This window comes from Alosa alosa, chromosome 8, assembly GCF_017589495.1.
Source record: "Alosa alosa isolate M-15738 ecotype Scorff River chromosome 8, AALO_Geno_1.1, whole genome shotgun sequence".
Taxonomy (NCBI): domain Eukaryota; kingdom Metazoa; phylum Chordata; class Actinopteri; order Clupeiformes; family Clupeidae; genus Alosa; species Alosa alosa.
The window spans coordinates 20347490-20365346 of NC_063196.1; the positions used below are offsets into that span (position 1 = coordinate 20347490).

Consider the following 17857-nt stretch of genomic DNA (forward strand, 5'->3'; position numbering starts at 1 on the left):
TATTCACTTTTTATTGCAGCCATGTAATGTTTAAAAAAGGAAATGCATCCTTGATTGGTGTAATGCATATTTAATATCATTATTTAGACACACACAATTACATTCATTGCAATTTAGCAATAAGCCACGAAAAGCCGTAGTTTACACTGATTTTGGAACAGCTAAGGGGCATTGTGAAGCACGATGTGCAAGCGGAAGTATAACACAGAGAATAATGCAGTAAAAGCTTGGGGAAGCTTTTGGGAAAGGGATTTGAACATTATGAGTATTGTTTAAATTAATAGTGCAAATTGACCACTTTATATATTAAACATCCATAGTGCAAATGTAGGTGAATGGTATGTATGACAGGTTAAATGAGGACAGATGAAAGAGGAGTTTAGAGTCCTGATAGCTATATCGTAAAGGGTGTTTATGAAGCGTTTGCTGTCGTAACCTGTGGCGCCTCCCTGAAAGAAGGTGCTGAAAGAGGTCCTGAGCAGGAAGTGAGGAGTTGGAGATGATCTTCTTTGCTCACTTTCGAGTCTGGTAAGTTGTTACACAATTTGAATAAAATTATTTACCAAGTACCATAACCAAAAAATATTTATTTCATATAGTTAACTTATGATAGGATAGGAGGATCATCCGACCATTTCTTTAATTCCAAATAGAGACAAATCAACAACAACTTACTACAGATTGTTTGTCACCGTTTTGGAGTCATTGGTGCTGTTACTATGTCCCATCGGCTTCCATTGTGTTTCAATTATCACAATAATAAAACATACTACAACTATCAGAGCTACTGCACTAATTAAACCACCAATCCAACGTGTTCTGCTGCCATTGCTGGATGATGGTGGTGGTAGAGGGTGATACTCAGCTCCTAGATCTATTAGCCGATTTGTTACTCTTTTCAGTTCTTCATCATTATGCAAGCACCTCAGGAGCCCCTGGGTTTCGTGGAACAGGATGTCAACAATAACAACATCTGGGAGGCTTACGGATCTACTACTGTCTGGCACAACATAGTCTACGTTAAAGGTGTGGTGACAAATCACAAGAATCACAGGTTTGCCCCCTATAAAATGAAACAAAGACAAGATTACAGATATATGGTAAATGCAATTTGTAATAAAATACTATATACTTATACTTACTTACTTAAAATGTAAACAAATCATATTTAACCCTTTCAATGCATTAGTGACATTTTTCTATAAATGTCTATCACACTGCTCTGCACATAAAAATAAATAATGCTACAAGTATACCCAGAGTGTCAACAAGTGGCAAAAGAGCATTAGGCATTCCTGGGTGAACAGTGCCAATGACAGGAACACAATTCTGTCAATGTACCATCAAAATGAGTTTGAATATTTTAAGTTAAAAAGTAAAAAGTTTATTTTCTAAAGATAATGAAATTCAAGAGGCGTGTTCACTTAGATAGCTTGGTAACACTTTCTATGAAGGTTGTATTTATAACGCCCTATGAATGCATTCATAATGTTTTATAAGGTGTCTATAAAGCATTGTAATGCTCATTATTACCATCTACTGTAGGTATTCACAAGTCGTCATAACCAACTTCATGATGCATTATGACAGCTAATTATGAATGATTATAATTTTAATCTGAATAATGCATTATAAATATGACAAGATCTGCCTACTCACTTGTCAGTTTTATGATGCATCATAACTACTTTGCTTTGCCTTCTACTGTAGTCCTATATATATCTATAACTATAAGTATATTTAATAAAGTTATAATAATTTATACATCTCCCTATAGCACACAATTATAAACAGCTATGCAATATCATAAGTGTTATTTGTCAGCTCTAAGTAAAGTGACAAGAATATGACCATATTATTATGACCGCTGCGCAGCGAAGCGGCGGTCATATAGGTTTAGTCAGATTTTTTTTCTTTTTCTTTTTCGCATGCCCAAATTTCCGTCAATGATGTATTACATCATTACAATATACAATATTTTGTATGTTGATCTCAAGGGGCCATGTCAACCCATTCCATAACCACTCATTTCATGTATAGCGCCACCTAGTTAAACACAAAAAAAGTAAAATGAGGTGTTGTAATTGAAGGTATCTGTGACCTAACATAGTCAAAACTGCACGAAATTGGAATTGTAGGATCATTATGACACCCTCTGTATGCAAGCCAAGTTTTGTGGAATTCCGTTCATGGGGGGCCACACAATAAATTAATTTATGTTACTATACACCAACTGGCCTGTAGGTGGCTGGAGACAGTTTTCTGTGAATATCTCGAGAACCGTAGGGCCTAGGAGGTCCACCTTTTTTATGTATGTTGGTCTTAAGGGGGCATGTCAACCCATGGGGGGCCTTACAATAAAATAATTTATGTGTACATTTAGTGACGTACACCAACAAGGATTCCCGGGACACTGAAAGACTGGGGTACACAAAACTTGGTGGGCATGTACCCCCACATGGATAGCATGGAACCATCATTCTTCGTTTTGATCTGTAGCCCCCTCCCCCGCTGGACTGGACTCCCTGAAAGGAGGGTAGGGCAGACACAGTTCTCTGTGAATATCTTGAGAACTGTAGGGCCTAGGATGACCAATTTTTTCCGTATGTTTGCCTCCAGGGGTCATGTTAACCCATTCCATGTGCACACATGTGCATAAACAGATACACACGCACACACATACATTTACAGTAATCATAATGTATGACACATACTCACACAGTAGACATATGTACGCATGCATGCACATGCACAAACACACATACATGAGCAAACACACAAGCACGCACATACACACACACACACACACCCACACACATAAACATAAATTTGTACACGCACACATGCACACAATTCAAGAATTTTTCCCGTCATCTACTCCCTGAATTTTTGGTCATTGATACCCGGGACACCGAACCACCGAGGTACATGAAATTTGGTGGGTATGTAGCCCCACTAGACTTTTACGGAAAAATTTCATTTCGTCCCCGGGGACCAACAATGTATCCTACAGGTGTAAGTGACCTTTCATCAATCCAGTTGCAATGGATGAACTGTGATGAACTGGCCTACTTGTGATTGTTTAGAGATTTTAAAGGTTTTATAACAATGCTACATCTTCTTTGGCTATTCTACAATCTATTCACCTTTTCAGCACCAGTAGGCTACTTTCTGTGCAGCCTTTGCACACACTCAGGCATGCCAAACAAGCATACACAAAAGTTTCAAGAGTGGGGGATGGAGTAAAATATGGAGACAAATTGAAGTGTGATTTATTTTCGCGGAACGGATGTACAGGACTGAGCGGCGGTCATATTTTGTACCGCTATGCGGTACATCTAGTTCTACAATGAAATGAGAGTCAAAAGGAATGCATTTAGTTCACTTTGTTTTCATTTGTCATTCCTTTTGTCTTTACTGTCCAGGCCCTCATTTCATTGTGCCTCATATTTGTTTATAATAACCTTATATCTATTTATAACAACACCTAATTTGCTCTATTTTACCTAAAGCTGACAAATAACACCTATGACATTAACATAGTGATTTATAATATTGTGCATATGGGGTAAAGATGCTAGATTCGATACTTAGTTCATTGCACCCTTTAATTACTCAGTGAACTTATATCTGTTAATAATAGGGTCATATTCTTGTCACTTTACTTAGAGCTGACAAATAACACTTATGATATTGCATAGCTGTTTATAATTGTGTGCTATAGGGAGATGTCTAAATTATTATAACTTTATTACATATACTTATAGTTATAGATATATATAGGACTACAGTAAAAGTCAAAACTCTTTATGCATCACTATACGCATTTAGCAAAGCAAAGTAGTTATGATGCATCATAAAACTGACAAGTGAGTAGGCAGATCTTGACATATCATATTTATAATGCATTATTCAGATTAAAATTATAATCATTCATAATTAGCTGTCATAATGCATCATGAAATTGGTTATGACGACTTGTGAATACATATAGATGGTAATAATGAGCATTACAATGCTTTATAGACACCTTATAAAACATTATGAATGCATTCATAGGGCGTTATAAATACAACCTTCATAGAAAGTGTTACCGATAGGTTAATAGAGGTTTAGTCCATGATTCTGGAGAAAGGTTAATGATAGCCAATTTGAGGGCAACAGCCAGTCAAATGACAACAATTCCTTCCAGTCTCTTGGAGGAATATAGCCTTGATTGGCTACAATGGCGCAATAAGTCAGAGTAGGCTATATGTAGACCCAAGACAGTGAACACCCGACTTTTATATCATAATTTGATTAATTACACATTTTGATGATTAATGAACAATTATCCCAGGTAAAAAAGTAGTATACTTTAGTGTGTTAGAAATATGGTTAAAGTACATGAAGTATAAAGCAAGTATGCTTACTCTTTTTGTACTTTATGTAAAGTATGTTTAATGTGTACTTTTAGAAAGTATACTTCAAAGTAGATGTTATTAAGTTCAACTTCAGTGTACAAAAAATTAAATATACTTATTGTGCAAGTGTTTTTGTAATGTACTTTTTAAAAGTGTACTTTGTTGTTAGTGTATTTTAAATGGTAAAGAAGTTTATTTAGTTTTAGTGTATTAAATTGCTAATACGAGTTGTAATATAGTGTACTTATGGAAAGTATATTTTTTTGGTAGGCCTAATACATTGTTTGTATAGTTTCTTAGTCATAGTATTAAGTTCAACTTCAGTGTACTAAAATTAAATATACTTATTGTGCAATATTCAAAGTGTTTTTGTAATGTACTTTTTAAAAGTGTACTTTGTTGTTAGTGTATTTTAAATGGTAAAGAAGTTTATTTAGTTTTAGTGTATTAAATTGCTAATACTTAGAGTTGTAATATAGTGTACTTATGGAAAGTATATTTTTTTGGTAGGCCTAATACATATTTGTATAGTTTCATAGTCATCTCATAGTCATCTCATCTTTATTGAAATACTAATGTGTGTAGCTTTTAGGCCTGATATGTCAGCCGCATGGATGGCAATGTGCAATAACCTAGCCTAGACACACTGATCTATCAGTTTTGGTCATCAAATAATATTTTTTCTTTTGTTGATTTTGTGTCTTTGTGATGTAGTAGAGGTTGTGAGAGGATGAATGTGGCATTTTATTAAATTTATAGGCAATACAGTTAAATGTATAGGCACTGGCAGTCCAGTTGACCAATAACATGGCTGTTTGAATTTGAAATGGAGTGGGCGATCTGTGCAGCTTTCGAGCAAAACGTGGTGTGAGCAAACATTAACGTTATTTTATACAGTCTATGCTTGTAACTTTATTTGCAAGACAGATGGACTGTAGAAACCAGAAAATGCATACGTTTACGGTTCGTATAAGGTTACAGGTTTGTCCAAATTAAAGATACCATAAATTCTAGTCATGCCAGAGACGTTGGACCTACAGAGCCAGAAGGACTCATCATATTGGATAACAAGGGCTGAAGCCAGTTGGATCTAAAGTGCCAAGTTATTCGTTATCAGGTGAGTCCCAAAGCATATTGCTAAATGATTCTGATGTAGCTTACTCTTTATGACCTTCGGTAGTCTTTGGAAAAGTTAAATTAATGGCTTAGCAATCTTTCAAGAGTTTGTTTTTATCTTTGCTAGTACAAGCTAGCAATGATCACGTTAGCTAATTTAGCTAACGTTAACGTCATAAACGTCGAACAGATCCCATCAAGAAGAAAACTACATTAGCCTGCTTTGTGTTTGTGGGATTATTGACAAGCGTTGGCTAGCACTAACTTTAGACAAACTATGATGGAAGAAATTGTGTTCTTTATTAAGCAACGTTTGCCTAAAGTTCACCAATGTTCTTTAATATTATGTGTGGTGTCGGCTAAGCAAAGATTGTTAAGGCGGAGCAAGATACTTCGTCGTAGTTCATGTCTATGGGCGCGAAATGGGGATCGAATCCTGTCTGCATAAAGAGGCGCACGATGACGTATTGACGGCCGCATTACGTTGCAACCGCTGAACAGCAGCTGCATAAATAACCGGCACACCTGATATAAGGTTGATTTTCTCCAGACTGGAATGCTCAAAAATGCTAAAAATGTACCTGAAATGTTCAGAAGGGTTTGAGGATCATGAAAACGCGTCCAAATTCACATTCCTAACTCTATAGAACCAAGACCTTAGCATATGTGGTGAAATTCTGAGCTATGCCCATAGACTTCAATGGAGCAGTAGCTGCCTCTGCTCTGCATAAAGGGGGATTTTGACCCCCCCTCGTGCGATCCGGGTTCCCGGAAATGGCTTCTGATGAAACATCTTGCTCCGCCTTAACAATCTTTGGGCTAAGTTAACTCACAGAAAGGAGGATGGTGCTAGGCTAGTCACACTTCACACTCATTAGGCATGCTAATGACATTGTAGCTGTTTTTTTCTTTAATCGTGGAGACATCTTTTAAAATGAGTCTACAGGACAAATTACATGCATTTTATGAAGTAAAACGTTTTTTTTCCCACCATTGATATTAGAGGGGGAATTAAACCTGTTGTTCTACTAAGTTAGTGCTATGAAGCTTAGGCTACATAATTGATATTATGATTTGGTTTATGCGATAGATTTAGATTTTTTTAATTATTTGTGTTTGACAGAGCATTCAAGTTCATTTCATGGTAGTGTTTGTAATTTACCTAGTTTTAATCTGTAGCCTAACTATGTTTTTACAGGTGTTCCTGGACAGTTTTGAAACCGAGATGTCTGAACGCCTCAAATAATCAGCAGTAAAGGTAAATATTCTTCATCCAGGACCTTGTCCCATTACTCTTAAAGCATAACTCAAGCCAAAATGCAACCTAGGGTCTTTTTTGTGAATGTACCTGAGTCAAACTTTCGTTTGAAAGCATAATTAAGTCAGAAGCCACCATTAAGCTTGACTATTGTCGCTTCTGGGTCAAATGCCATTTTGAATGGGAGTCGAGGGGCAGAACTATTTTGATACATGATGATTTTGATTCATGCATCAAAATAGTAGGCTAGTGCCCCTACGACTCCCATTTAAAATGCCATTTGACCCGAAAACAATAATACAGTTGTATTGGAAACAAAGGAATCTAAGGTAATCAAATGCAGAAAACAGGGTGGTTGCACTCATATCGGTGCCAAGGTGCACAACGCTTTAAGGAAAGACTACCTGGCCAGGTCTACCCATACCAGGATGGCAAACAGATGGTGTCAATACCAATTTGACCCATAAAAAGTAAATGTCAAATAGGTACAGATAATCTGTATTAATCTCATCATTGCCAATGGATTTCTGTGTAAAATATTGTTTATCTTGTAAAATGTTGTCCATCTTCTTTCTGTTCACAGACAACAGAGACAAATTCTCTAATACCAAGGTCAATGCATTTGACTGCTGTCCAGCCCCGGGTTGCCACCGAAAACGTTATGCATCTTGGACTGGAAGATGGTGTACTAGTAAGGAAGTTAGCTACCACAGCTTTTGCCACCACATCTCAGTGTTGGGAGGGAAGTTCACTCACTGCACAACTCTACCAGCTGTACCTTTCCTCCTCAGCCATGATCCGTAACCACCATGGTTTTCTTTCTGGGCCAGAAGACTTTGCAAACAAATAAGCAATAAATGATCATGCATTACAAATTTAGCCATGTTTGTTGGCTTGTAGGCTGGGTGTCCAGTAAACAATGTCAAGCTTAGAGGACAAATTCTCTCACCTAGGAGGGTAAACAACTTTTGTTTTTCATGAAATCTGCATTTTCAATTGATGGTCTACCAATGAGGCTGTAGAGTATTGCGACACAATAGTGGCAAAAACCAATTGTGCGATGAAACATGCATTCGGGTGTATTATATTATATATTATTTCACACACGTAGATATTAAATGTGTGCGCGCAAATTCTCTCTGCGCGTGCGCACTCAGAGGAAACTGCTCCCCAAACATGGAAGAAAATGCTGTGAGCGAGGAGGAATCTGACCAGCGCTCCAAACAGTGAAATAATATAATACGCCCAAATGCATGTTTTATCGCATTACCACATCCAACTTGAAAAGACATGCTCAAGAGATCCATAACTTTCAGAAAAATGTTTTACTTTTGTTATGGATGAATATTATGTTTTGTTTTCATTCATGTCAATAAAATGTTTTTCTCATAATCAAAGTGTAATTTGTCAGGTAACAGAATAGGTAGGAGAGTACTAATAGTACAATTTTAAATCACACTAATATTATACTTAAATTGCATGCCTTTATAATGCTTAAAGTATTTTAAGACTATACTTTTATTAACACAACTGCAAACTTTCAAGGCACTTATTGTAGTCAGGAAGTACATTTGAAGTTAATTTAAAATATTACAGAAGCATGCCTAATGAATAGAAAGGATGATAAGAGTGTATTCAAAATACACTACAACACTATTATTAGTTATACTGTAATGCCTTTTAAGTACATTTCCAATACACTTGGGATGTTACAAAATTGTACTGCGACTGTGTTTCGAATGCTCATAAAATCTTTTTTTGTATAATGTACTTAAGAACACTTAAAGTTTGAAAAAAGTTGTTCCATTTTAGCACACTAATTACACTCAAAGTATAGTCAAGTTGGTATTAAGTTGAACTTAATACATAATTCAATACACTTAATTACACTTGGATTTGACGAAAAAAGTACAAACTGTACTTAGTACACTTTCAAAAAGTATACTTTTAATAGTTTTCTTTTTTACCTGGGTATTTGTTACATAATTCTTTTTTACACTGCTCTTAGTCGCCTTCGTTCAAGGTTCTGTTAAACTGCACACAGCACAAGATTTAGGCCTACCTGGGATCTCCTTGACAGCAGCTTCAACATCAGTTCCAACTCGAGAGGTGATTGTACAGAATGCAAGAATGGTATCAGAGGCACTATGATTGGACTCTTGCCGGACATGGACCCGATTAGCTATACGTTCTTTAAACTCCTCATGACAATCCAGATGTTGTCCAGTGGTGTGCATGTAAACATTCACCATCGTTAACTGTGAAATCAAAGTCAATTAATTTACAACAGGTACAAAATGAACCAACACATAATCCACATTACAATTACAATTGTGGAACAATTATATAATGTTCTGAAGCAATTCCACTGCAGACCAGATTAAGATCTTCCAGAGATACAGTTTAGCCTATCTGAAAATACTTAGGTAGCCTACTGACTGATCAGCCATGAAAGGTCTGTTATTCTACACTTTATGTATAATTCTGGAAATTCTTTGTGGTCATAACATTAGCAGGCTATAGGCTACAAGGAAGAGGCACGGACCAGTTTTGCTGCGCCGCCTTCGCAAGGTGCACGAACGCGTTGACCATTGGAAATAAATAGGGCTATGTGCGGCGTGGTGTTTGTCGCGATAATAAATCAATGGACACGAGCCATAAGTTAGTCACTGCATGACCTGGATAAATTAAGTCAGGGTAGTAAAACTCTTAGGCTAATATAACCTTATGGATAGCTTCATTCACCTAGCAAAACAAAGGCACAATGTCTCTTTTTTAGGAGGATTAACTATGTCCCATAATCGGAGTTTAGTATATGGACTGCATCTTAGGCTAAACGTTAATATCAGTAGGCCTATAGGATGGGGTGCACTATGTTAAGGCTCAAGCTGTTCAGTTTGTTCCCCCTTCACATGATGCTTTTCCCAATTAGGCTACATAATTGCTCATAATTCATAATGGCTATTGTAGGCTACTTGGAACACGCACATCTGTGTTGAGCAATGCGAGCTTTGGTGGAATCCTGTGCATGTAAATTGGCACGCACCACTTGTCCTGTTCCCTCCGCACAGACTTGTTTATTGAAAGTCCGTCATAATAGCAACGAGCTAAGCTATGTGCAAGCACTCTGGCTCTTATAGGGAATGGGATACTATCGTTGGTTTAGGCTACTACATATTACCCCAAAACACAACCATGACCTATTAACAAACTTAATTAACTTACAAATAAATTATATTTAACCTAGCGCGCAGCCTATTAAGATACCGCTGCCAAAGTAGCAAAATACAGCCACACCCATGCACGTATGCCTACTTTATTCGTTTAGATCGCTAAAATTGGGACCAAATAGGGCCCACAATTCATATTTAAAGTGATTATGTACTTGTATTCTATTTGTAACCTTTTAAAATCCGAAATAACAAGCCTACCTGGTTGAACAATCCCTTTGTCGCGTGGGTGAAACTTACTGCTACGTGTCAGAGTTGCTGTATTTGTGCAAGATACTTTCACTTTTGATGTGAACAACTGTAGGCCTAGTGTAGGTAGCCTAACATTACAGTTAGAGCTCCTTTTGCGGCCCCGCAATACGTTTTGCGTTCCCGCACAATAGTAGGCTACTTTTGACTTTATAAAGGAATGCAAAATCATAGGGATTATAGGGGGGGAACTCAGGTCATTTTTTTTTTTTTTTTGCTTTATTAAAGACATAACACACATATACAAATGAAGATAATACAAAAGTGAAACAGTACGGTTACAATTATACAAAATTAAATTACAAGTTGCACAAAACAAAGACAACAATTAACTAGATGTAGGCCTACCGCAGAGCGGTACAAAATATGACCGCCGCCCAGTTCAGCACATTTTTCCCACAAAAATAAATCACTCTGAAAGGCCTATATGATTCTAACTGTGTCACTATATTGCATTCTCCACACTCAATTCTCACTGGTATCTGCTAGACAACAAGGCCGTAGTCATGATGTCAACATTGGGGGGGACCAAATCTGTGGTGGGATCTGAGAGACCCCCAAACAGAATTTCAATACATTTCCTACAGTACCATGCAAAATTTTAATTAAAAATCACAACAGTCAATTAGGGTATTCCAAACTTTTGACAGACATAGGCATGGCATGGATGGATGGATTATGAACCCCTGGGCACAGATGTCCCCCCCGTCCTCCAGATAGACGGGTCCTGAGGCATTCTCCCAGGAAGATTTTTTATTTTTTTAAAAATGACCCTTTAAATTATGACTTCTGGTAAGTTTTGTGAAAAGAGAAGGGTGGAGAAGGCCCAGTAAGCCCATTCAGTAATCCATCCCTGGACCTGTATTATGACTCCATTTGTCTTAAAAATGTATACTTTTAAAGGAATTACAAACTAGAGTATCTTTGTTCAACTATTGTTCTATATTACACAGAATGTGGTTCTTTGACTTACTTACACTTTTTTTTAACTAAGGCTTAGACTCATAGGTTTGGACCTATAGCCTAATAAGATTTTGTCTTTTAATTGAGATTTTATTATGCTGGCGGCTAATCAGACAATTTTAACGTAGTTTGAAAGGGACAGGATTCAGGAATAGGCTACTAAGACAGGCCCCTCTTCTGTCTGACTCACCTCATGTTACCCCCTGCATGGCTTCTGACAGAAATGATGTTTTGTGCCAACATGTAGAAACACTAGGCCTGCTACAGCCTTTAAAGCAACACCAAAGAGTTTTTTGTACCTTAAAATAATGTTTCCAAAATCGTTTCAGTGGTTCATCAACTTGTAACAGGGTGAACGGCACTTCTGCATTCGCTTCACAGCCCTCTATCGGCTATAACCGCACTATCTAAGTTTGCCAGATCGGGTAGCGGATCTGTAGTTTGATGGAATGAGACATAAGAAACTACAAATTTGACTTGCATCTGATGTCGCAATACATCGTACTTTCATAAATCGCACAACATATTCTACCTTGTCTATGGACATCGTTATTTGCAAAGCCGGTGCTGGATAAACAAATAGCGTGCGTGCTCCAGAGGGAAAGTTCTTTGGTGTTGCTTTAATTGATGAATGGAGGTGCAAATTCCTTTCTTTGGTGATTCACATTAACTTTAGGCTATAACCACCAGTGCATTGTAAAAGTTTTTTCCAACTTGTGTGCCGTCGCCACATTTAATTCCAATGTTTTGCCTGCATGGATGCGCGACTGAGTGCGCATCTAAATAATATGCAAGATGCAACAACCATTTCTAAGAGGCCTATAAACGGCAATTTCTGGCATTACTAGCATGTGAATGCATTATTTATGTTGAAAGACATGTGAAAGAGGAAAGAGGAGGGGACATTTTGGTCATATTTGAATATTGGGGGGGACACGTCCCCCTCAATGTCTATGGTGACTATGGCCCTGCTAGACAACAAGTACCGAAACATGATTAGTTCATAGATTTCACATGTAAAATTCATTTTATACAACCCCACCCCCATCTTGCCTGTTCATAATTCTGAGAAATTGCATGTGTGCGTGTACATGTTTATGTTTGTGTGTGTGTGTGTGTGCTTGTGTGTGTGCCTGCGTATGTGCCTGTGTTTGTGCATGTGCATGCATGCGTACATATGTCTACTGTGTGAGTATGTGTGATACGTATGATTACTGTGAATGTATGTGTGTGTATCTGTTTATGCACATGTGTGCATATGGAATGGTTTTACATACGCAAAAAATTGGTCATCCTAGGCCCTACGGTTCTCAAGACATTCACAGAAAACTGTGTCTGCCCTACCCTCCTTTCGGGGGGTCCATTCTAGCGGGGGGGCTACAGATCAAAACGAAAACAGGAGGTTCCATGCTATCCATGTGGGGTTACATGCCCACCAAGTTTCGTGTACCCCGGTCTTACAGTGTCCCGGGAATCCTTGACGGAAATTTGGACATGCGAAAAAAAAAAAAAAAAAAGATGACTTTTAAGTATAGCTGTAACAAGCCCTAGGGATAGCCTTTGTTACCAACTTATATTGTTTGAAAGATAGAGGGAAACAATGTTGAGCCATGAATTGTTCATAAGACAGTACATCCCCTTTGCCATCTAACAAGTCCACAATACGATTGATACCCTTTTCATACCAGTTTTGAAAAAAGATTTGTTATTGCTGATGATCTTACACTTATTCCAAAGAAAGGCATAATGTGGGGAGAAATTGTGCAGGTAGCAGATTTTCCAAGATAGCAGTGGTTGTTGGTGAAATTTGGACAACTTAATTGGAAGTTTGGGTATCGAGCAATTACATTGTAGCAGGAAATGTATACCACCAACCATGCTAAAGACATTATGCGGAATAAAGTTCCAAATAGAGAGAGGACTACACAAAAGCCTCTTAATCCAGTTCACTTTAAAGGAATAATTCAGATCAATAAAGTTCACTGCCTCAAGTCCACCCTCTCCTTTACAGTTAGTGATTATCCCTTTTTTGAGTTTAGCTGTTCTGTTCTTCCAAATGAAATTAAAGAATAACTTATTTATCTCTTTACAAACAAAATCATTAACAAAAAGACAGAGAGAGGGATAAACAAAACGTGATAACCCTTCAGCTTTGGACAGGGAACTCAGGTCATCTCATTCATCGATTCATTTGGCTGACACGTTTATCCATGGTGCTCAAAAAATTAAATCCCACCTCAATAAGAATATATTCCTATGTCCATTTGGGGATCTGTAAATAATAACTACGTAAATATAAATGTAAATCGGTGAAGGGGGGATTTATTTTTTGAGCTTCTATTGCGTTCCATAACAATACATTTTGCTTTCTCTCACAAAGTATTGGGAACACTATTGTGAGGGATCACAAATCTATGAGGGAACGCAAAAGGGCTCTAAAAATACATTTTCACCTCGAAATTTTTTTTTCCAGCATGGCCCTTCGTGGCCTCTGTATGACTTTGCCCTTTTAAAAAATAATTTGCTCCTTTCCTTTCAGAAACAAACTTACTGTAGGCTTACATGAAGTCACATGACTTCATGACTTTAGGCCTACTCACCTGTTTGTTAGCCTGGTTAGCTTTGACACTTTACATTGCCAGCTCATGAGTTGCACAGCACCAATACCGTGGGTTTAGGTAATTTCTCTATTTGTCCATACTCAAGTTCAAGTTCAAGTAGTTTTATAGTCATGTACTTATAAAATGAATTATAAGTAATGAAATTCTGAAGCTCAAGAGCCAACTAAACTTAAAAAGAATAAATTAAAAGCAGTAATTAAGAAGTCAAGTCAAGTCAAGTTTATTTATATAGCGCATTTCATACACAGAGGTCATTCAATGTGCTTTACATAAACAAAACCAAACAATAATAACAAATAAAAAGCATAGAAAGGCAATATAGTCAAAGAATAGTTAAAAGGTAAAGATCATAATGAAAAGAAAACATAAAACACAAGGTAAAATAATTTTAAAATAAAGGATAATTAGTAAGCAAAAAACAAAGGCAAAAGTAGTAAAAAAAGTAATAAAAGATAAAGTAGATGGTGGTGATGAAAAGATAATGAAATAGTGTGTATGTGTGTGTGGGGGAGGGGGGGGGTTATGTTGTGTGTCTGGGTTGGGGTTCTATGAGGTTGATTAGCTATGGGGGAGAGAATAACAGTTCAGCATCCTGGTGGCTTGTGGATAGAAACTGTCTCTGTATCTGCTGGTACAAGTCTGCATACTCTTGTACCTTCTACCAGATGGTAGGGTGAAGACACTGTGGCTGGGATGACTGGGGCCCTTCTGTCCTAAGCCCTCCTTCTAATTCATTTTGTTAAGGAATGTAAGGAGGATGGAGGAATCAAGGAGTGGCAAGAAATAAGGTGTTCCGCTCACTATTTTGTTTTTTGTAGAGACGGGTGCGCACATCCAAAATATGTTGTAACAGGTGCCAGACAAAACGTGTCAGAGAGAGAAGGAGATGATCTGTACACTGTATATGGGTTCCAAGAAATACTTTATTTATTCTTAAAAGGCAATATTTTGATCTCAACACTTCATCAGGCCTTTTAAGAATAAATAAAGTATCTCAGTGTGCAGACCATGTCCCGCTCACTCACACATCACTTTTAAGAGATCATCAATTACTGATAACGTGGCGCTGCATCTCCTCTTACGGCTCGTGTCCATTATCGCGTCAAAGCCCACCGCGCCGCACATAGCCCATTGATTTCCTATGGAGAGCGGCAAGGCGTGGTTTATGCTTCCGCAATGCACCTTGGGAAGGCGGTGCGGCCATTCGAACAGAGGCGGCGCGTCAAGAAGTTGGGCTCTGCCAGAGCCCGTTTATGGAGAGCCGGGTCACTCCCTATTAACTCCATTGTACCTGCAATATGTTGCAGTTCCGCTAGGGGCTATCACGAATAAGTGCAAAAACAATGGGGGTCTATGGAGCTAGACGGCTAAATTTGTCTCTTCCACCTGGTTGTCGTTGAAAAATCGAAGATTTGATTTTGGTGTCTGCAAGCTCAATATGGATTATAGGTCAAAAGTTGAATGAACGGGTACTTACCGGTACGTCCTTATGATTTCTTACAGGTTGGGTCGTTGTTGCCCACAACACACTAGCTTTCTGCTGATGAATGACGTCATTGATGCATTTGAAAGGCTTTTTAGAACAAATAAGTGACTCAAAAAATATAATACTCAGCGGTGTGTATTTTCTCTGCCCCCTCTTTCGAATGCAACATTCAAATTTCTGGGCAAAAAATGATATCCCGAGAAAACAAGTGGATTTTGAAGTACAGCTCCATAGACCTCCATTCATTCTACACTTATTCGTGAGCGCCCTCACATGGAACCAGAACAGGAACTGCAACCAGTTCAGAAACCGAAAGTTTCCCGAGAGTGGCGGTTATTTAGACATTCTCTGGCTCTGATCTTTACTGTCTATGGCTCTGATGAACTTTACGCAAATGAGAGCGGTTGGCCAATGAAAGTACATCTTTGGTAAACAAGTTCTCTCCTTTGATCTAGTCTTCCGGTTCGGAACAATAGCCTGCCAGAAATATTTGTTCCGCCTGATAATCGTGTTGGTTTCATGAAAATATATTAAAGGAGAATTCCGGTGTGATATTGACCTAAAGTGTATCGAAACATGATACCGAGTGTGAACGTATGTCTCATAGCCCAAATCTGTTGTCCCCTGCACATCCAAAATAGTGGTGCTTAGTTAGGGCCAGCCATGCTAATAACATTTTTTCAATAGTGGTGCTTGCCGCATCGGGTTAGCCATGCAAATAATAATTCAGTGGAAATGCATGGATTCCAGTTGCTGCTACTGGAAGAAACTGGAATCCATGCATTTCCACTGAATTATTTTTGGAATCTGATCCCTTATCATACCTGTTCATTCTTACCGTTGCTTCGACTTTATCGTGACTAAATTCAAGATGGCTGCAAACGTTAAACTTCGTGAAGATACTGTCTGTATAAATCGTCTTGTAAGTAAACTACCAGTGCTTTTTCAAAGTTCTCAATGTCTCGTTTTAAATGTCAGGGCCCTAGGAAGTCTACCAATGAAGTGTGGAGATACATTGAGCCTCGTAAATGGGTGTAAAACAGTGATTTATTTGCATGGCTAGCCCGATGCGAGGCACCACTACTGAAAAAAGTTGTTGGTAGCATCGCTAACTAGCCAGATTTTGGAGTGCAGGGGACAAGTCGAGATGGGCTATGAGACATACGTTCACACTCGGTATCATGTTTCAATACACTTTAGGTCAATATCACACCGGAATTCTCCTTTAAGCTATATAGTGGCGAAGCCATTAAGTTTAGAAGAAGCCCTATCAAAAAAGACCTTGTTGGCAACTACCAGGCCTGTTATGCTAGACTAAACAGACAATTTGTTAATTAGATAAAATAAAATGTTACACCATACACTTTAACCTATACACCACAAGCGGGCGAGAGGGCTAATATTGACTTAAAATATAATTTGAACATGGACACGCCGTATTCCATCCAACATTGATGATGCAATTTTTGACCACAGACACAGCACTACCAGGCCTGTTATGCTAGACTAAACATATTTGACAAAATTCTCAACACATGAGGTCATGAATTCTTGAATTTATTTATCTTATATACAGTACGATGCATAAACAAAACAGGCATCAACTTTTTTTTAAAAGTTGGCATGGGAGTTCATGATAATTACAGCATATAAAATATTTCTTGTTATTATTTTCTTTTTTTATAAAAAATATTTTCTTTCTTTCTTATCTAGGCAATTATTGTCACTAATAAAGCACTACAAACTTGTTTTAAACCGAAAGTTGACAGACATGGAACTTTTCACATTGGCAGTTTGGGCCAATGATTGCTCCAACTAAGAAAAGTGCACTGGAATGCCTGTCGCCCGTGGACGTCATGAGAAGTAAAACTTCAAGGAATAGGCTATAAACTTTGCTTCTTTGGTTGTTTTAGACACTGCAATTTGTTTTTCATATTCTGCCGTAAAATTATGTTGTTATTATCTGTTAGCATGAAGATATATAGTATATAGTATTAAAGTATATATACTGTTTTGATCCCGTGAGGAAAATTTGGTCTCTGCATTTATCCCAATCCGTGAATTAGTGAAACACACTCACAGTGAAGTGAAGCACACACTAATCCTGGCGCAGTGAGCTGCCTGCAACAACAGCGGCGCTCGGGGAGCAGTGAGGGGTTAGGTGCCTCGCTCAAGGGCACTTCAGCCGTGCCTACTGGTCGGGGTTCGAACCGGCAACCCTCCGGTCACAAGTCCGATATATATATATATAACCGGTATACACGGTAAAAATATACCCAGATATCTTATAGCGAAATGCAGCCCTTTACATATACTGTACGGCTCCACAGCAGACAAAAATAAAGCGAGTATCAGCCTTAGCGCGGCGGTCGTCCATGTTTTCTGTTAACATTACACTTCAATTGCTTGGAACGCTTTGAAGTAGGAGCTAGTATACTTCAGGTAGGATAAGTCCCACGTCCCATTGCTTTGGATGGGCACTGGAACGCAGCATCATTCCAACTGAAAACACTTCCACGTAGGATGCACCT

The 17857-nt window shown here is 38.1% G+C and overlaps 1 long non-coding RNA gene across 2 annotated transcripts; it reads right to left on the reverse strand.

Moving 5' to 3' along the window:
- Window positions 1-54: 54 nt before the first annotated feature.
- On the reverse strand, window positions 55-10313 carry LOC125299163. Of its 2 annotated transcripts, XR_007194329.1 has the most exons (4): window positions 10209-10313; window positions 8840-9035; window positions 676-1063; window positions 55-525 (listed from the first exon to the last, which is right to left on the reverse strand). It is a non-coding gene; the product is annotated as an uncharacterized LOC125299163 (long non-coding RNA). The 2 variants fall into 2 exon arrangements; XR_007194328.1 differs by having other exon boundaries at window positions 55-1063.
- Between the last annotated feature and the right edge of the window lie 7544 nt (window positions 10314-17857).